General features: G+C 44.9%; 1 protein-coding gene across 3 annotated transcripts in view; it reads left to right on the top strand.

The window, feature by feature from the left end:
• The window catches only part of YWHAE (tyrosine 3-monooxygenase/tryptophan 5-monooxygenase activation protein epsilon), a 69146-nt gene that overhangs the window by 25570 nt on the left and 22992 nt on the right, over positions 1–20584 (top strand). The gene's annotated exons all lie outside the window — the stretch shown is intronic.

Raw genomic sequence — 20584 nt, 5'->3', positions numbered from 1 at the left:
TAAACTGGGATTGTCCTGGGCAACAAACTTGCCTTGTGGTCACCTTACTTAATGGCCATTTATTACTAGATTTTGTCATTTAGACTCATACAACAGTTTCCTAAACTTTTTCCAGCTTTTTAATCACAGAGATAGCTTAGATCTACGTCTCTAGGAGGTTGAATTTTTTTTTTCAAATGAAGTTAGCCTTTGGCAGAATATAAGTCAAAGGAAAAGTGAAAATTTCCTCCTCCTAGCTCCGTCCCCCACAAATGGGAACGTGCTAGTTAAGGATGTGGTAGTTGCTGAAAATAGAGCTTGCTGGCATTCCAAATCCTCTGATGGTGTCAACACCTAGTGTGTTGGTTTTCTTATGGCTACCTTGAGCCAGTTCTGTGTTTAAAAATATAATAGACCTAGGTGTTGGTAGCAGTGTCCTAATAAGCTCAGAGCTTTCCCCACATGCATTTTATTTTTTTATTTTTACAAGTCTCTTTCATACCAAATACCCACATAAAAATTTAAAGGCTCACCCATATCTTGTTACAACTGTTCTGTTTAGAATGCCAAACTGTGTAGTTCAGACCATATGACCATGATCCTGGCTTATCTCTTCTGAAATTTTAATCTTGAATTTATTGCCCTTCCAACAATCTACCATAGTAGCTGGACGGATCTATTGTTGATGGGCTTGATTTGTGATCAGATCAGGATTTTATCGAGCTGAAGCAATATGAAATGTGTTTAACTCTTCATTCATATCTAAAGTTTGAAGGAGATGCATTACTGTAAGTTATGACAGTGTTTCATCATTTGGCAGATGTGGTAAATCTGTCATCACAGAATGCACAGGAATCACTGGGTTCCTTATCTTTCGAATGGGGATGAGTGATGTCTCTCTTGCCTACTAATTTGCAGGGTGGTTATGAAATTTGGGGCTTTTGTGAACTGTAAAGTGTAATACTTGTCGGTACTATTTATTGTGAAACATTCTTTTCTAATGTGAAAGGTCAGATAATTGTTTTTGTTACTGCTGTGCTAGGATCATATTAGATGATAACCTGCCTTTTTGAGTTGTTCTTAGCAAGTGTACTCTTCTGGGCTTAGTCCTTACGTAAGATCTGCACAAAGAAATATTCTCAAAATCCTTAATCTTACATCTGTAAATTTGCATATCCAAAGTAAAGGTCGTCCAGATTATTCCCAGATAATAATTTTGTCATGTTGAGCTGGTATATAGTTGTTTTGATATTAATTTTAGATTAATAAGAGACTTTCTCCTTAGCAAACGTAACACCTTTTGTCTGAATTTGGGGTGAAAGCTGCTGTAATATGAAAATGTAGGCTGGGTGCAGTGGCTCACGCCTGTAATCCCAGGACTTTGGGAGGCCAAGTTGGGCGGATCGCCTGAGGTTGGGAGTTCAAGACCAGCCTGACCAACATGGAGAAATCCCATCTATACTAAACATACAAAATTAGCCTGAAATGGTGGCAGGCGCTTGTAATCCCAGCTACTCGTGAGGCTGAGGCAGGAGGTTTGCTTGAACCTGGGAGGCGGAGGTTGCAGTGAGCCGAGATTGTACCATTGCACTCCAGCCTGGGCGACAAGAGCAAAACTCTGTCTCAAAAAAAGAAAGAAAGAAAGAAAATGTAAATAATTGGCCAGGTACGGTGGCTCACAGCTGTAATCCCAGGACTTTGGGAGGCCGAGGCGGGCGGACTACGAGTTCAGCAGATCGAGACCATCCTGGCTAACACAGTGAAACCCTGTCTCTACTAAAAATACAAAATATTAGCTGGGCGTGGTAGCGGGCGCCTGTAGTCCCAGCTGCTCGGGAGGCTGAGGCAGGAGAATGGCATGAACCCGGGAGGCGGAGCTTGCAGTGAGCCAGGATCGCGCCACTGCACTCCAGCCTGGGCAACAGAGCGAAACTCCATCTCAAAAAAAAAAAAAAAGAAAACGTAAATCATTGTTAAATGTTTGCATTTTAGCCATCTCAGATTACTTAAGAAAAATGGTGTTAGCTATGACCAATTTTGTGAAATGTGATTCTAAAGGCATAATATAAGCCTTGGACAGTGAATGGGTTTTGATTAATAAAAAGCTACTAAATACTACTTAATCCCTGGGTTAGTCAGCTGAGAACTTTGTAGGACCTTGGAGTGGTTGTTGTGAACACCTTTATGTTGAAATTTAAGTGTTTAAATGCTAGTAGGGGCCACGTGCAGTGGCTAATAATCCCTGTAATTCCAATACTTTGGAAGGCAGAGGCGGGAAGATCCCTTAAGCCCAAAAGTTTGAGACCAGCCTGGGCAACATAGTGAGATCCCGTTTCTACAAAAAGAAACAGAATTAGCTTGACCTAGTGGCATGTGTCTGTAGTCTCAGCTACTTGGGAGGCCAAGGTGGTAAGATTGCTTGAGCCCGGGAGGTCGAGGCTGCAGTGAGCCATGTTAAGACCACTGCACTCCTACCCGGGTGACATAGTGAGACCCTGTCTCAAAAAGGAAAGAAGAAAGATTTAGTGGGATTCATGACTTGTATTTGATTGTAATAGGTTTACTTGTAAAATAGTTAAGATTTATGATAGGATTACCGTGAAATTTTCAAGAACGTTATTTGACCAGAAAATATTGTCATTGTTGTATGACAGTTATGACAGTTTTTGTAGATTTTTAGAAACACATTCATGAGTATGAAATACTTAATGCAGAATATACTACTTAAGAAACATTAAAATATTAAAGTGTTGAAATTTTGATGGGGGTTTCTTAGCTCATCAAATAATTGACATACCTGTAATCTCATTGCTTTTGGAGGCCAAGGTGGGAAGTCATTTGAGGCCAGGAGTTTGAGACCAGCCTGGGCAACATTGCAAGACTCCGTTTCTATTTAAAAAAAAAAAAAAAAGGCTGGGCGTGGTTTGCTCACACCTGTAATCGTAGCACTTTTTTTTTTTTTTTTTTGAGACGGAGTCTTGCTCTATTGCCCAGGCTGGAGTGCAGTGGCGCTCCACTTGCATCTTGGCTCACTGCAAGCTCCGCCTCCCGGGTTCACGCCATTCTCCTGCCTCAGCCTCCGGAGTAGCTGGTACTACAGGCACCTGCCACCACGCCCGGCTAATTTTTTGTATTTTTAGTAGAGATGGGGTTTCACCGTGTTAACCAGGATGGTCTTGATCTCCTGACCTCACGATCCGCCCAACTCAGCCTCCCAAAGTGCTGGGATTACAGGCGTGAGCCACCGTGCCCGGCCAATCCTAGCACTTTGGGAGGCTGAGGAGGGCAGATCACGAGGTCAGGAGTTCGAGACAAGCCTGACCAACAGGGTGAAACCTCGTCTCTACTAAAAAAAAAAAACAAAAAAACAAAAAAACAAAAAAACAAAAATTAGCCAGGCGTGGTGGTGGCACGTGCCTGTAATCCCAGCTACTCAGGAGGTTAAGGCAGGAGAATCACTTGAACCCGGGAGGCAAAGGTTGTAGTGAGCTGAGATAGTGCCCCTGCGCTCCAGCCTGAGCGACAGAGTGAGACTCTGTCAAAAAAAAAAAAAAAAAAAAAAAAAAAAAGCCAGGTGCAGTGGCTCACTCCTGTAATCCCAGCACTTTGGGAGGCCAAGACAGGTGGATCACCTGAGGTCAGGAGTTCAAGATCAGGCTGGTGAACATGGTGAGACCCCCGTCTCTACTAAAAATACAAAAAATTAGACGGGCGTGGTGGCGTGCGCTTGTAATCTCAGCTATTCGGGAGGCTGAGGCAGCAGAATCGCTTGAACTGGGGAGGTAGAAAGCTGCAGAATGCCGAGATTGTGGCACTGCACTCCAGCCTGGGAAACAGTAAGACTCCATCCCTGCCTACTGCCCCCCCCGCCCCCCCCAAAAAATGCTTAACACTCTCAACCACTTGAGAAAACATGTCAAACTTCTTAAAAATCTGAATGTAAAGTTAATCCTTCTGCTAAACCGAATTGGACCCAAGGGTTATTTGTGGTCATTTTCTTCCTGAGTATTCCAAAACAGGATTTTAAAGTATTTTTTGTTTCAGTGTCTTTTCTAATTCCATAAAAATTGTAAAAAGATTCAGACTTTGATCTACCTGTTTTTCCTGTACTTAGTGTTTTAGGTCATTGATCTCTCCAGCCTCTTATTTTCCACCTCAGGTTTCACTGGAGCTTCACCTGTTTGGTTCTACTGCAGCCAAACGTGTTTATGAGGGAGTATCCTCGTAAATCGAAAGGAGAAATCTCCCATTCTGATGGAGTAGGGGACTACTCCCCCACCCCCAATATTTTTATTTTTGTTTTTTAATCTTTGTGTCATTCCAACTTTAGTACATGTGCTGCCAAAGTGAGCACAACCCTGCCCTAAATATTGAGACCGAAAGGAAAAGTACCTTTTGCAGTCAAAATTGTAGAATCTTGGTAAAAGATTGTCTTGTTTTTGTTTCTTTTTAACCTAGCAAAAGCTGATTTGGAAAGAAGTCTTAAAGTTTCATAGAAGGTTACACAATTCATGTTTTCCTCTTTTTTTTTTTTTTTCCCTTTTGAGACGGAGTCTCACTCTGTTGCCCAGACTGGAGTGTAATGGTGCAATCTTGGCTCACTGCAGCCTCCACCTCCTTGGTTCAAGCGTTTCTCCTGCCTCAGCCTCCTGAGTAGCTGGGATTACAGGCACCTGCCACCATGCCTGGCTGATTTTTGTTTTTTCTTCAGTAGAGACGGGTGTTTCACCGTGTTGGCCAGGCTGCTCTCAAACTTCTGGCCTCAGGTGATCCGCCCGCCTTGGCCTCCCAAAGAGCTGGGATTACAGGCGTGAGCCACCGTGCCTGGCTCATGTAGTTACTTTTAGAGTGAGGAGAGGTACCTCTGTTTAGGCTAGTATATGAAGAGTAAAAGTTGTCCTTGAGTGTCAAGATTATTGTCTTTTGAAAAGCCTTAATCAAAGTATTAAAGTACTCAAAAACAAGTTCCCAAACTCATTTGACAAATACTGAATGCCGACTGTGCACCAGGCACTGTTCTAGACATTTTAGACACTTGGGATTCATCAGTGAACAAAATAGACGAAAGATCTTTTCAAGGACTTTGTGTTCTAGTGAATGTATAATTGCTTTCGGAGTCATTCTGTTCCTATGTGTAATTAAGAGTTAGTTTAAATTAGTTAGCACCAATGGCGTCTGGTGTATGCAGGGTACTGTATCAGGTGCTGGGTGTCCCATGTTAAAGACTGTAGAAAGCTCAGTGTTTCTTCACTGACTACTGGTGTAAAATGGTACTAACAAATTGAAAAACCTCTTTAAAGTGTTTCATTGTGATAATAAAACCCTGTAATAATAATATCATCTACTGTTGATTGGCTGTTTCTCTCACTTGTCATCCAAACAGCCATGCAAAGTACTACCCATTTTACAGATAAGGATCAAGTACTTGAGGAAAAGTGACAACACATTTGAAATGTCACTGGTATTCTGCCAAGGCTGGTGCCCTGCAAAGCTGGTACTCCTTCCACTTTGGTATTTCTTGTAGGCTGGTGCCCTGCAAAGCTGGTACTCCTTCCACTTCGGTATTTCTTGTAGGCTGGTGCCCTCCCAAGCTGGTACTCCTTCCACTTCGGTATTTCTTGTGTGTAAACGTCAGTCCAAACTGCTTGAGGCTTTCTTTTCTTTTTTTCCCCCTTTTTTGTGGAGACTGGGGGTCTCTGTGTTGCCCAGGCTGGTCTTTCAACTGGGCTCAAGAAGTCCTCCTGCCTTGGCCTCCTGAAGTGCTGGGATTATAGCAGTCTTTTGGCTCAGCTTCTCTCTGAATAATGTTATCTTTAATATATGAAGAAGACCGAATGGAATATAGGTTGAGTATATTTTCCAGGTAACAGATAATGGAACTAGCATTGGAATAGGAGTCATTAAATTTAGGAGCAGGCCATCTGCATCCTCCCTCTTCCTTTCTTCCCTCCTTCCCCCACCCTCTGAAGAATCTACTTTGTTTTTAACTCTTTGATACATGCAGGGGTCCCCAGTGCCCAGGCCATGCACCCATACTGGTCTGTGGAAAAATTGTCTTCCACGAAACTGGTCCCTGGTGCCACAAAGGTTGGGGACCAGTGATATTTGGGACTAGAGCTTTATAAATGGCTGGATAAGAAGCTCTGGGAACTTAGTAAATTGCGGTATGGTGTACTTTTTCTTTGTGTACCTTTTCAGTAGATGACTTTTGAGGCATGTAGTTGGGAGGCCTGGGGGACTGATCACAGGGGACCTTGGTGTTTTCCTCTAGACCAGTTGCTGGTAGATTTTCATCTTCTCAACAGTGAATAACTGTACATCATTAACATGGTCTTAATGGCTTTATCTTATTGCTGCAGATTTTTTCTTAACCTTTAACTTTTCTGGTTTCAGAATGCTGCCAACATTTCTGTATTGATTTTATCTTTACTTTTTTTTTTTTTTTTTTGAGACAGAGTCTTGCCCTGTCACCCAGGGTGGAGTGCAATAGAGGGTGAGCTTCAGCCAAGGAGTTCCAGGCTGTAGTGTGTTATGGTCATGCCTGTGAATAGCCACTGCAAGGCAGCCAGGGCAACATAGGGAGACTCCTCTAAAAAGAAAAAACAAACCTGAAACTGATTTTTAAAAAAATTTCTTTGGGAGGCCAAGGCAGGCAGATCATCTGTGGTTGGGAGTTCAGGACCAGCCTGACCAACATGGAGAAACCCGTCTCTACTAAAAATACAAAAAAAAATTAGCCAGGCTTCGTGGCGCATGCCTCTAATCCCAGCTACTCCCAGGAGGCGGAGGCAGGAGAATCTCTTGAACCCGGGAGGCGGAGGTTGCAGTGAGCCGAGATAGCGCCATTGCACTCCAGCCTGAGCAACAAGAGAGAAACTCTGGGCTGGGCGCAGTGGCTCACTCCTTTAATCCCAGCACTTTGGGAGGCTGAAGCGGGTGGGTCATAATGTCAGGAGTTCAAGACCAGCCTGGTGAAACCCTCAAAATACAAAATACACGCCATTATCCTGCCTCAGCCTCCTGAGTAGCTGGGAGTACAGGTGCCCGCCACCATGCCCGGCTAATTTTTTTGTATTTTTAGTAGAGACAGGGCTTCACCGTGTTAGCCAGGATGGTCTCGATCTCCTGACATTGTGATCCGCCCGCCTCAGCCTCCCAAAGTGCTGGGATTACAGGCGTGAGCCACCGCGCCCTGTCGAGCATAAATCTTTTTACATGTGTACTCTTAATGTTTTGAGATGTGGTCTCACTCTTGCCCAAGCTGGTGTGCAGTAGCAAACACACCTCACTGCAGCCCTCACCTCCTGGGCTCAAGCAGTCCTCCCACCTCTGCGTCCTGGGTAGCTGGGACTACAGGTGTGCCCACCATGCCTGGCTAATTTATTTTTTATTTTTATTTTTTTGAGACAGGGTCTTGCTCTTTCTCCCATGCTGGAGAGCAGTGGCTGGATCTTGGCTCACTGCAGCCTTCGCCTCCTGGGTTCAAGCAGTTCTCTGCCTCATCTTCCCGAGTGGCTGGGATTACAGGCACCTGCTTAACGTGCGGCTAATTGTTTTGTATTTTTAGTAGAAATGGGGTTTCACCATGTTGGCCAGGTTGGTCTTGAACTCTTGACCTCGTGATCCATGTGCCTCGGCCTCCCAAAGTGCTTGGATTACAGGCGTGAGCCACTGTGCCCAGCCCTCTTCAGCTAATTTTTTAAATGTATGAAGAGATGGGGTCTTGCCGTATTGCCCAGGCCGGTCTTGAACTCTTGGGCTCAGGAAATCTTCCCACCTCAGCCTCCCAAAGTGCGGAGATTGCGGGAATACTCTTATTTTCTGAAAAGGTTTATTAACTGTTTATAATACTAGCAACTTACGAATGTGCAGCACAAAATTTAACTAAAAACTTGTGTTTTAAAAAATTTAAACAAGGGCCGGGTGCAGTGGCTCACACCTGTAATCCTAGTACTTTGGGAGGCCGAGGCGGGTGGATCACCTGAGGTCAGGAGTTCAAGACCAACCTGGCCAACATGGCGAAACCACATCTCTACTAAAAATACAAAAATTAGCCGGGCGTGGTGGCACGTGCCTGTAATCCCATCTTCTGGTAGGGGCTGAGGCAGGAGAATAGCTTGAACCCGGGAGGTAGAGGTTGCCAGGAGCTGAAATCGCACCACTGCACTCCAGCCTGGGCAACAGACCAAGACTCCGTCTCAAAAAAAAAAAAAAAAAAAAAAAAAATTAAACAGTATGTGAAATAGTTTTTTCATTTCTTTTTTTAAACGGAGTTTCGCTCTTGTTGCCCAGGCTGGAGTGCAGTCGCGCGATCTCAGCTCGCGGAAACCTCGTCCTCCCAGGATCAAGCAATTCTGCCTCAGCCCCCAGAGTAGCTGGGATTACAGGCATGCGCCACCATGCCTGTCTAATTTTGTATTTTTAGTAGAGATGGGGTTTCTCTATGTTGGTCAGGCTGGTCTCGAACTCCCGACCTCAGGTGATCCATCTGCCTCGGCCTCCCAAAGTGCTGGGATTACAGGTGTGGGCCACCACGACCAGCCAGTTTTTCCACTTTTGTTTTGCCTTTTTTTTTTTTTCTTGAGACGGAATCTTGCTTTGTCACCTGGGCTGGAGTGCAGTGGCATGAGGTCAGTTTACTGCAACCTCAGCCTCCCAGGTTCAAGCAATTCTCCTTCCCCAGCCTCCCAAGTAGCTGGAATTATAGTCATATGCCAGCACACCTGGATAATTTTTGTATTATTAGTAGAGATGGGGTTTCGCCATGTTGGCCAGGCTGGTCTCGAACTCCTGACCTCAAGTGATCCGCTGGCCTCGGCCTCCCAAATTGCTGGGAATACAGACATGAGCCACCGCACCTGGCCTGTTTTTCATTTCTTACTGCAAAAGATGAATTTAAATGTAAAGTCAGCAGTACAACCATATCAAGTAAATAATGAAAACTACTGGCCAGGCGTGGTGGCTCACGCCTGTAATCCTAGCACTTTGGGAGGCTGAGGCGGGCGGATCACAGGGTCAGGAGATTGAGATCATCCTGGCTAACATAGTGAAACCCCGTCTCTACTAAAGATACAAAAAAAAAATTAGCCTGGCGTGGTGGCGGGCGCCTGTAGTCCCAGCTACTTGGGAGGCTGAGGCAGGAGAATGGCCAGAACCCGGAGGCGGAGCTTGCCGATAGAGCTTGCAGTGAGCGGAGATTGCGCTGCTGCACTGTAGCCTGGGCAACAGAGTGAGACTCCATCTCAAAAAAAAAAAAAAAAAAAAGGCCGGGCGCGGTGGCTCACGCCTGTAATCCCAGCACTTTGGGAGGTCGAGGCGGGCGGATCATGATGTCAGGAGATCGAGCCCATCCTGGCTAACACGGTGAAACCCCATCTCTACTAAAAATAGAAAAAATTTGCCGGGCGTGGTGGCGGGTGCCTGAAGTCCCAGCTACATGGGAGGCTGAGGCAGGAGAATGGCGTAAACCCGGGAGGCGGAGGTTGCGGTGAGCCGAGATTGCGCCACTGCACTCCAGCCTGGGTGACAGAGCAAGACACCATCTCAAAACAAACAAACAAAAAAACTACTACTTACTGCCGCAAGTAACTTGTCAGTGGTTTGAGTCTCCTTTAATAACTTTTTCTTTGCTCCAGTGCCTATATATGTGTGTTTTTTTTCCTTTTCTTTTCTGTCTGCCTTTTTTTTTTTTTTTTTTTTTTTGACATAGTCTCGCTCTCTCTCGCAGGCTGGAGTACAGTGGGCCAGTCTGGGCTCACTGTAGCCTTGACCTCTCATGTTCCAGTGATGCTCCCATCTCAGTCCTGGGACTGCAGGCATGCACCACCAGGCCTGGCCAATTTTTGTATTTTTTTGTAGAGATAGGGTTTCGCCATGTCTCCTAGGCTGGTCTCGAACTCCTGAGTTGAAGTGATCCACCCGCGTTGGCCTCCCAAAGTGCTGGGATTACAGGCCTGAGCCTTTGCGCTTGGCCTTCCTCAGTGCATTTATGTTACGTTTTGATTAGTTGATAGTTTGAAATTCTCCTCCCCCCTTTACATGCATTCTTGAGCCTTTTGTGTTTTATTTACTTATTTTTTTGAGTTTATTGATTTATTTGGAGATGAGTCTTGTCCTGTTGCCCATGCTGGAGTGCAGTGACACAATCTCAGCTCACTGCATCCTCCACCTCCTGGGTTCAAGGGATGCTTGTGCCTCAGCCTCCCGAGTAGCTGAGATTACAGCCACCACGCCTGGCTAATTTTTTGTGTTATTAGTAGAGTCGGGGTTTCTCCATGTTGGTCAGGCTGATCTCGAACTCCTGACTTCAGGTGAGTCACCTGCCTCAGCCTCCAAAAGTGCTGGGATTACAGGCGTGTGCCACCACACCTGGACTAATTTTTGTATTTTTAGTAGAGGTGGGGTTTCACCATGTTGGCCAGGCCAGTCTGTAACTACTGACCTCAAGTGATTGTTAGCCTCCCAAAGTGCTGGGATTACAGGCGTGAGCCACTGCGCCCAGCCTCTTGGACCATTTAATCAATATGTATTTCTTTAGCATGTATGGGGAACAACTTTCCCCTTGTGAGTAATAAAATGGTTACTTATAATACCTACTATGGAAGAGTTACAGTCTAATCAGGCAAGCTGTGGCTAGAAACCAGAATGATGATTTCTAGCTTGTATAATACAGGAATTGTAGAGAAGGGGAACAAGGGATTGTGTGCTGCAGTTGTCGGGGAAAACTTGAATAGTAGGTGAGACATTAATTGGGGGTTAAGATTTGGATGTTGGGAGAGTGAGGTTCTTTGGATATGTTACCAAAAGCACAGATATGGGATTAAATATATGAGATGTAAGAGTGGAAAGTCTGGGTTAGAAAAAATGGAGCTGTGTTCTACAAAAGGCTTTATTAGACTTAGATTCTAAACTCTGTGTTCTTTATTTAGCTCTTTCCTACATCAGGCACATTAACACCCCCACCCGTCTGGATTCCGGTTTTGTTTTTTTGTTATTTAATCTTGGAAGTGAGGCGAAGAAAAATTAAACATTTAATTGAATTCATATTATATGCCAGACAATTTACTCTACAATCTCATTTTAAACTCTCATAACTCAGGGCTGGATATCCTCCATGTTATGGATGAGGAACAAGCTCCTAGAGATTATGTGGCATACTTGAGGTCAAATAGCATATGAATAAGCAGGAATGAAAATCTAGTCTGGGCTGGGCGCGGTGGCTCACGCACTTTGGAAGGCCGAGGCAGGCAGATCACCTGAGGTCACGAGTTTGAGACCAGCCTGGTCAACATCGTGAAACCTCGCCTTTACTAAAAATACAAAATTTAGCTGGGCATGGTAGTGTGCGCCTATAATCCCAGCTACTTCGGAGGCTGAGGCAGGAGACTCTTGAACCCAGGAGGCGGAGGTTGCAGTGAGCCGAGATCGTGCCAGTGTACTCCAGCCTGGGCGACAGAGTGAGGCTCTGTCTCAGAAAAAAAAAAAAAAGTCTAGTCTTCTAGTCTGAAACTCTTTTTGCTGTAACTGTGGTGTTTGCTGTGCTGTGCTGGTACTTTCCTGTGCTGTTTCCCAAAGTGTGTGTCATTTTTGTCTAATAAAAGTGCACGTGGTATGTGGGTACTACAATAATAGTCAAAGTTAGTAGACTAGAATAGGGCCTCTTCAGAAAAGCTTCTTAGTACTTCCATTATTTTCTGTTTACAGCATTCTGGTTCTTTCACCGTACTGAATACAAAGTATAATCTACATGTCAACCAACTAATCCTGTTCATTTTACACAATTTTAAATCTTTGCTTAAATTAAAACAAGCTCCAGGAGTGTTTCCTAAATCTTGTCCAACTGTTTACCTCAAGTACTCCTTCCTTCATAACTCATCGTAACACGCTCCAGGGTACATCCCAGCCTTTTGCTCATCTTAATTGAGTAGAACTAGTGATCACTATTCTTGCATTTTGTTTTTCTAAGAAAGTATGATTTAAGACTCCTCAAGCTACAGATTTGACATTTTGTTACATTCTTAGATTCTTTCCATGTTATTTACTATTAGAATTAGTGTAGTTGATAGTTTTTTTTGTCATTCGAATTAGAAGTTTTGCATATATGAAATCTTCTTTTGAGGCAGAGTCTTGCTTTCTTTGCCCAGGCTGGAGTGCAGTGGCGTGATCACAGCTCATTGCAGCCTTGACTTCCTGGGCTCAGTTGATCCACCCACCTCAGCCTCCAGAGTAGCTGGGACTATAGGTGTGTGCCACCACACCCAGCTAATTTTTTATATTTTAGTAGAGACGGAGTTTTGCCGTGTTCCCCAGACTGGGCTTAGACTCCTCAGCTCAAGCAGTCTGCCCACTTCAGCCTCCCAAAGTGTTGGGATTACAGGCGTGAGGCCATGTAAAATCTGAAGTGTGTCTTAACATCCCATAGGGCTCTTAGGTGATTTGGAAGTACACTGACATGAGTATAGTCAACCTTAAAGTAATGACATCGCAAACTTTGAGCAGGCTTCAAGCAGCTGAATTAATTATGATAAAATTAAAATTGCCAAATTTGGGCAGAGATTTAATGTTTAAAAACCAGTATAATTCAGGTTAGCCATCTGAGAATGTTTCTTAACTTTCTTGGGGATCATACTGAATTTCTTTTCTTTTCTTTTCTTTTTTTTTTTTTTTTGAGACAGAGTTTTGCTCTTGTCGCCAGGCTGGAATGCAATGGCACGACCTTCGCTCATTGCAACTTCCTCCGCCTCCCAGGTTCAAGCGATTCTCCTGCCTCAGCCTCCCGAGTAGCTGGGATCACAGGTGTGATCCATGCCCGACTAATTTTTGGTATTTTTAGTAGAGACGGGGTTTCACCATGTTGGCCAGGCCGGTCCTGAACTCCTAACCTCAGGTGATCCACCTGCCTTGGCCTCTCAAAGTGCTGGGATTACAGGCGTGAGCTGCCGTGCCTGGCCTGTACTGAATTTCTTTTATAGTAAACGAGTAGTATTGCTCCTGAAATTGTCTGAGTCAGGCTTTTTAGCCATGCTTTTTAGTACAGAACTGATGCTTCCCAGATTATTTGTCAGTGTGATAGAGAAGGTGCGTGATAATCGTTTTAGAAAAAGTTTTGCTCCATCTTTATATTTCTGAATAGTAACAAGAGAGTTGTCATGTGACTAGCAAGATATTGGGACCTTTTAGAAATCAGAAGGCAGAATGTTGATTGTCATGAACTATCTGTGAATTGACTATGTTTAGTGATTGTCAAGCTTTTGCCTAATTTTATTCATTCCTTGGAGGTTGTCCAAGCTGAATCAGATTATTTGAAAGCCACACAATTCCTGAGCATTCTCATATGTCAGCCTTCTGCAGAAATGTCCTCAGTTATTTCATGGGGTCAGAAGTATCCAATCGAAGACTGCTTCTCACATGTAAATCTAGTCATACATTTTCTGTGATGACTCCTTTTTAAGAAAATATCCACAAGGTAAATTTCTTAGTAAGTAGCACCTTGTAAGTTTCTCTTCAACAAACTTGCATACTATCCCCGCCAAACCATAAAAACAATTTGAGACTTTTATTTTGAGACAGAGTCTCACCTCTGTTGCCCAGGCTGGAGTGCAGTGACGCGATCTTGGCTCACTGCAACTTCCGCCTCTCGGGTTCAAGCAATTCTCCTGCCTCAGTCTCCCGAGTAGCTGGGATTACAGGCACCTGCCACCATGCCCAGCTAATTTTTGTATTTTTAGTAGAGACGGGGTTTCACCATGTTGGCCAGGCTGGTCTCAAACTCCTGACCTCAGGTGATCCACCTGCCTCGGCCTCCCAAAGTGCTGGGATTACAGGCATGAGCCACTGCTTCCAGCCAGGAAGTCTTTACATAGTAAGACATTTGAGTTTGATCCGGAGGGATGATGTTTCCTAGGAAAAAGGAAAGGTCATTGGCTAATTGATTAGCCTTTATATAAAGCAAGCTCAGGACCTTTCCAGAACCTAAGTGACCGAACTCTTTCTTTTTGAGAGACAGAGTCTTGCTCTGTTGCCCAGGGTGGAGTGCAGTGGCACGATCATAGCTCACTGTGGCCTCAGACTCCTGGGCTCAAGCGATCTTCCTGTCTCAGCTTCTGGAGTAGCTGGGACTGACTGCAGGTGTGAGCCACATTTCTGGTTCTGACAGAACCTTTTTATGTCAATGCCTGATGCTGTGCCCTTTTCTTCCCTTGGTGTGATTGCTTTTACTGTTCTTGGGCTGAGGAATTTGTTTCTATGAGCACTCTGGTTGCAAAGTCATTGAAGTGTGATGGCTAAAAGCTCAGACTCTTAAGTTAGATTGTCTGGGTTTGAGTTTGGGTTTTACCATTGTGTGACTTTAGGAACATTACTCTTAGCTTCATTTTTCTGCCTTTAAAATCAGGATTAGGGCCGGGTGTGGTAACCCACGCCTGTAATCCCACCACCTAGGGAGGCCGAGACAGGTGGATCACCTGAGGTCAGGAGTTCGAAACCAGTCTGGCCAACATGGTGAAACCCTATCTTTACTAAAAATATAAAAATTAGCCGGGCACGTTGGCGGGCACCTGTAGTCCCAACTACCAGGGAGGCTGGGGCAAGAGCATCACTTGAACATGGGAGTTGGAGGTTGCAGTGAGATTGCACTTCAGCCTGGGCGACAGAGCTAGACTCTGTCTCAAAAAAAAAAAAAAAAAAAAAAGTTAGGGTTATGACCCTGTGTGCTTTGGTAAGAGGAACATTAATCCTGTCAGCCAGTACAGAACCTGCTCGTTTTTCCCATGACAGATTCTGAACAGTTTGCTTTTTTCCTGACCCTGAATTTCATTAGGAGCTGTAAATTGTGCCTTGTGACTTGTCAGCCTGATAGTTGGAGAGACCTGCTCCTTTTATGATTTTGTACTTTGTGTTTATCAGAAACTGTTGAAGCTCAGCAGAGACTTGTTTTACTACCTGGCAAGGACAGTCTTGGGAAAATCAGGTTTACTGGGATGTTAATGTGAAGATATTAGAGATATGAAACTAAGCTTTTTGTATTCAGGAGGCTGAGGTGGGAGGATTGCTTGAGCCCAGGAGTTGGAGACCAGCCTGGGCAACATACAAAGACTCCCGTCTCTTTAAGAGAAAAGAATAAAGTAAGCTTTTTTGGGAGAGGGGTGAACCTCTAGGTGGAAAAAGAAATGCGTTTTAAGCAGGAGTGAACTTCTTTCCTTCCTTCCTTCCTTCCTTCCTTCCTTCCTTCCTTCCTTCCTTCCTTCCTTTCTTTCTTGTCTTTCTAGTCTTTCTGTCTGTCTTTCCGTCTTCATTCTTTCTCTCATGGTGGCAGACGCCACCATGCCTGGGTCTCAACCACATTTTAATATGTGAAACTTGTTTCTCTGGTAGAGTCACTGAAACCAGTTATTTCCCCTCTATTGTCACAGAAGCAAACAAGGATCCTCGTACAGATGCATTCAAATAAATATTCAAATCTGAGGCAATATGATTAAATCAAAGCACAACTCAAGTCAGATTCCCTGAGTTGTAGTCCACTGGCTTTGTGATCTGGAGCAAGTTTAACCTTCGTGTTCTTCAGTATATGGAGATACTCTAAAATGGGATAGTACTGGTACCCAGTTCAGAGGTCTGTTGAGAAGATTAAGTGCATCAATACAGCGAAGCATTTGGAACAGTGCCTCTTTTAGCACGGGGGGTTTTATTTGTGAATAAGTCTGTTGAATGAACAGCATAGTTGAAATGGGGTGTTTTATTTATGAATAAGTCTGTTGAATGAACAGCATAGTTGAAAGAACACAACCACAAACCAAACCTCAGTTAACAAGTCAAGGGGAAAAACTTGTGACTCTACTGGCAGCAGCAGATGATGGGTGTCCCAGACACAAGCTGGTTCCATGTGGTGGATCTGTGTCTAGGCTATTACCATACAATGAAGGGAAACTTACTTGGAACTAAAGAGACTTAACTATGTTTAATTAACTTGTGAGGAGTATGTTTTTCAGAGTGGTGATTTTAATCACCCACCCTTGTCCCCAAACCATGAAAAGTCCCAGAAATTCGATTTTGTTACTCAAAATTACTGTAGCAAAACTGCCCGTGGATCCAAAAGAAGTGATTTCAACCATTTCAGTTTTTTGGTTCTTAAATTGCGATCCCACCTGCTGCAAACACATGACAGCCTTCCCCCACCCGTGAAATGCCCACATCCCACTGATAAAATACTTGCTGTAAAGGTGATTTCAGGAAATGCTAATCGTGTTGAGGGCCTTTATGTGAATATAATGGTTGGAGTTCATCCTCTACTGAGGGAGGGCTGAAGGGTGTAGTCAGTCTAGAGTTTTGGATAAATCAGCTTTTCCTATATAGTTTTGGGGTACATTATCATTAGTATTATGTTTCTGTTGCTGGTGTTAAAAGGTTAAAGATGACAGTGATATTAGAAGAGAGTGTCACTGTAGTCGTTATTTGTGCAAACTGGTACAAAGCACTGGTCGTAGAATGTTTGGAGAGATTGAGAAGTTAACTTTCCATACTCTTGAAGGAGTAATGTGCTTGGTAGTGTGCACCTGTAGTCCCAGTTACTTGGGAGGCTGAGGTGGGAGGATCACCCGAGGCCAGGAGTTTAAGGCTACATAGTGCGCTGTGATCATGGGCCTGTGAATAGCCACTGCACGACATACAGTCAGGGCAACGTAGTGAGACCCTGTCTCTTGAAGCAATAAAAGTGTCTCCTGACTCAATGCTACTTCTGTTCCTTAATCTGCTACCTTAAGGGATGCAGAGGGGGTTGGGGCAGTTAAGAGGAGTCAGTGGGGTTTTAAAAATGAACAACTCCTACATACCAATAATGAAAAGACAAATAATTAAATATTTGGCAAAGTGTTTGAATAGGTATTTCTCCAGAGAACATACGCAAAAGGCTCATAAGCACATGAAAAGATGTTCAACACTATTAGTTATCAAGGAAGTGCAAATCAAAACCACAAAGAGATACAGCTTCACACCCACTAGGCTGGAGTGCAGTGCCAAGATCTCTACTCACTACAAGCTCCGCCTCCTGGGTTCACGCAATTCTCCTGCCTCAGCCTCCTGAGTAGCTGGGACTACAGGCGCCCGCCACCATGCCTGGCTAATTTTTTATTGTATATTTAGTAGAGACGGGATTTCACTGTGTTAGCCAGGATGGTCTCCATCTCCTGACCTTGTGATCTACCCTTCTTGGCCTCCCAAAGCGCTGGGATTACAGGTGTGAGTCCACCGCGCCGGCCCCAAACTTTTCATTATATGTTAATGGTGGTTATCTGTGATCAGTAATCTTTGACTGTTAATATTGTAATTGTTTTGGGGATCCGTGAACTGAGGGAAATTAATTGATAGATGTGTGTATTCCTTTTTTTGCTTGTTTTTTGAGACTGAGTTTTGCTCTTGTTGCTCAGGTTGGAGTGTGAGGGCGCCATCTTGGCTCACCGCAAGTTCCGCCTCTTGAGTTCAAGCGATTCTCCTGCCTCAGCGTCCCGAGTAGCTGGGATTACAGGCACGTGACCCCATGCCTGGCTAATTTTTTTGTATTTTTAGTAGAGACGGGGTTTCTCCATGTTGGTCAGGTGGTCTCGAACTCCCGACCTCATGTGATCTGCCCGTCTTGGCCTCCCAAAGTGCTGGGATTACCGCGTGAGCCACTATGCCTGGCCTGTGTTCTTTTACTATTAATTTTTGGGGACAGGGTCTCACTCTGTCACCCAGGCTGGAATGCTCACTGCAGCCTTGACCTCCCAGGCTCAAGCAGTCCTCCTGCCTCAGCCTCCTGAGAAGCTGGGACGACAGGCACACATCACCATGCCTGGCTAGTTTTTGTATTTTTTGTAGAGGTAGGGTCTCACCTGTTGCCCAGGCTGGTCTTGAACTCCTAGGCTCACATGATCCTCCTGCCTTCGGCCTCCCAAAGTATTGGGATTACAGGCGTGAGCTCTTGTTAGTGTTCTGACTCCCTGTCTGTCTCCCTCCCGTTAGGCTTACCTATTACCTGAAACATAACAATATTTAAATTAGGCCGATTAACAACCCTGCAGTTGCTTCTAAGTGTTTAAGAGAAAGGAAAAGTCCCAGTCTCTCACTTTAAATAAAAAGGTAGAAATGTTGAAGCTGAGTCAGGAAGGCTACCTAAAAAGCCAAGACATGGTCTGAAAGCTGGGCCTCTTGCACCACAGTTGTGAATGCAAGGGAAAAGTTCTTCAAGGAAATTAAAAAGTGCTACTCCAGTGAACACAGCAATGATGAGAAAGCAAAACAGCCTTCTTGCTGACAGAAAGTTTTAGTGGTCTGAATAGAAGATCAAACCTGCCATACTATTCCCTTAAGCCAAAGCCTAATTCAGACCAACCCTCTAACTCCCTTCAAGTTTAAGAAAGCTGAGAGAGGTGAGAAAGCTACAGATAGAAAGCTGGAAGCTAGCAGAGGGTTGGTTAATAAGGTTTAAGGAAAGATGCCATCTCCATTACTTAAAAAGTATAAGGTCGGCTGAGCACGGTGGCTCACGCCTGTAATCCCAGCGCTTTGGGGGGCCGAGGCAGACAGATCACGAGGTTAGGAGTTTGAGACCAGCCTGGCCAACATGGTGAAACCCTGCCTGTACTAAAAATACAAGAAATTAGCTGGGCGTGGTGGCAGACGCCTGTAATCCCAGCTACTCGGGAAGTTGAGGCAGGAGAATCGCCTCAACCCAGGAGACGGAGGTTGCGGTGAGCTGAGACGTTGTGACAGCATTCCAGCCTGAGCGACAAAGTGAAATTCTGTCTCAAAAAAAAAAAAAAAAAAGTACAGGGTCAAGTAGCATGTGCTGATGTAGATGCTGCAGCAAATTATCCAGATTTAGCTAACATTATTGATGGGGACCACAGCACATAGATTTTCAGCGTAGACAAAACAGCCTTGTATGAGAAGAAAAGGCTGTCTAGGACTTGACTTAACTGCAGAGAAGTCAGTGTGCCTAGCTCCATAGGGCAGGCGGATGCAGCTTCTTAGGCACTAATGCAGCTGGTGAATTTAAATTGAAACCAGTGCTCATTGACTGTTTGAAAAATTTGAGGCCTCTTTAAGAATCATGCTAAATTTACTCTGCCTCATTTATAAATGGAACAGCAAAGCCTGTAAGACAGCACTTCTGTTTACAGCATGGTTTTCTGAATATCTTAAGCCCACTGTTGAAGCTTGGTACTCAGAAAAAAAAAAATTCCCTTCAATGTATTACTGCACATTGAAAATGCACCGAGGTTGGGTGCAGTGGTGCACATTTGTAATTTCAGCACTTTGGGAGGCCGAGATGGGTGGGTCACATGAGCACAAGAGTTCAAGACCAGCCTGAGGAACATGGCAAAACCCTGTCTTTACAAAAAAATAATAAAAATTAGCTGGGCGTAATGGCGTACACCTGTAGTCCCAGCTACTCAGGAGGCTGAGGTTGGAGGATCGCTTGAGCTGGGGAGGTTGAGGCTGTAGTGAACTGAGATGGTGCCACTGTATCATCTTGGGTGACAGAGTGTGACTCTGTTTCAAAACACACACACACCACCACACACTTACACACGGTACTTGATCACCCCGGAGCTCTGATGGAGTTGTGTAAGGAGAGCAATGTTTTTTGATTTTTTATTTTTTGAGAAGGAGTCTCACTGTGTCGCCCAGGCTGGAGTGCAGTGACACTATCTCAGCTCACTGCAAGCTCTGCCTCCCGGGTTCACACCATTCTCCTGCCTCAGCCTCCTGAGTAGCTGGGACTAGCAGGCGCCCGCCACCATGCCCGGCTGATTTTTTTTGCATTTTTAGTAGAGACGGGGTTTTCACCTTGTTAGCCAGGATGGTCTCCATCTCCTGACCTCGTGATCTGCCCACCTCGGCCTCCCAAAGTGCTGGGATTACTAGGCGTGAGCCACCGCTCCCAGCCTGCAATATTGTTTTTATGCCTGTTAGCAGGCGGGCAGATCACCTGAGGTCAGGAGTTTAAGACCAGCCTCACCAACATGCTGAAACCCCGTCTCTACTAAAAATAGAAAAGTTAGCCGGGCATGGTGGCGCCCACTTGTAGTCTCAGCTACTTGGGAGGCCGAGGCAGGAGAATTGCTTGAACCCTGGAGGCAGAGGCTGCAGTGAGCCGAGATTGTGCCACTGCCTGGGCTACAGAGCAAGACTGTGTCTCAAAAACAAAAAAACAAAAAGTTGTTCTGGCCGGGCGCGGTGGCTAACGCCTGTAATCCCAGCACTTTGGGAGGCCAAGGCGGGCGGATCACAAGGTCAGGAGATCAAGACCGTCCTGGCTAACATGGTGAAACCCCGTCTTTACTAAAAATATACACAAAAAAATTCACTGGGCATGGTGACGGGCGCCTGTAGTCCCAGCTACTCGGGAGGCTGAGGCAGGAGAAGGGCGTGAACCCGGGAGGCGGAGCTTGCAGTGAGCCGAGGTCACGCCACTGCACTCCAGCCTGGTGACAGAGCGAGACTCCGTCTCAAAAAAAAAAAAAAAAAGTTTTTCTGTGGGTAAATGCTGTCCAACAGCGTCAGATGCTACAGAGAAATCATGCAGGAAAGGAAAAGTCCATCAACATGGCCGACTTCATTGTCTTGC

This window comes from Gorilla gorilla, chromosome 19, assembly GCF_029281585.2.
Source record: "Gorilla gorilla gorilla isolate KB3781 chromosome 19, NHGRI_mGorGor1-v2.1_pri, whole genome shotgun sequence".
Taxonomy (NCBI): Eukaryota; Metazoa; Chordata; class Mammalia; order Primates; family Hominidae; genus Gorilla; species Gorilla gorilla.
Note: the sequence above shows the minus strand (reverse complement) of the source record. Positions and strands in the feature narration are given on the sequence as shown.